Here is a 487-nt window from a genome sequence, read left to right on the forward strand (position 1 = left end):
TCATCGATTTTCACTCAGGAAAAGGAGAATATTGTAGAGGAGAAGAATGAGGTACGAGATATTAGACTAGAAAGAATCGAGGTTGGTTATGAACAGGTGTTATCAATTCTTGAAGGAGTGAAAATAGACAAGTCCCCTGGGCCGGATGGGATTTATCCAACAATTCTCCGGGAAGCTACGGAGGTGGTATTGGAGCCTTTGGCTTTGATATTTGAGTCATCATTGTCTACAGGTTTAGTACCTGAGGACTGGAGGACTGCAAATGTTGTGCCCTTGTTCAAGAAGGACAGCAGAGATGACCCAGGTAATTATGGACCAGTGAGCCTTACTTCTGTTGTAGGAAAGGTTTTGGAAAGGATTATAAGAGATAGGATTTATAATCATCTAGCAAGCAACAATTTGATTTCAGATAGTCAACATGGTTTCGTTAAGGGCAGGTTGTGTCTCGCAAACCTCATTGAGTTTTTTGAGAAGGTGACCAAGCATG

The sequence above is a fragment of the Chiloscyllium plagiosum genome, chromosome 20 (genome assembly GCF_004010195.1).
Source record: "Chiloscyllium plagiosum isolate BGI_BamShark_2017 chromosome 20, ASM401019v2, whole genome shotgun sequence".
Classification (NCBI taxonomy): domain Eukaryota; kingdom Metazoa; phylum Chordata; class Chondrichthyes; order Orectolobiformes; family Hemiscylliidae; genus Chiloscyllium; species Chiloscyllium plagiosum.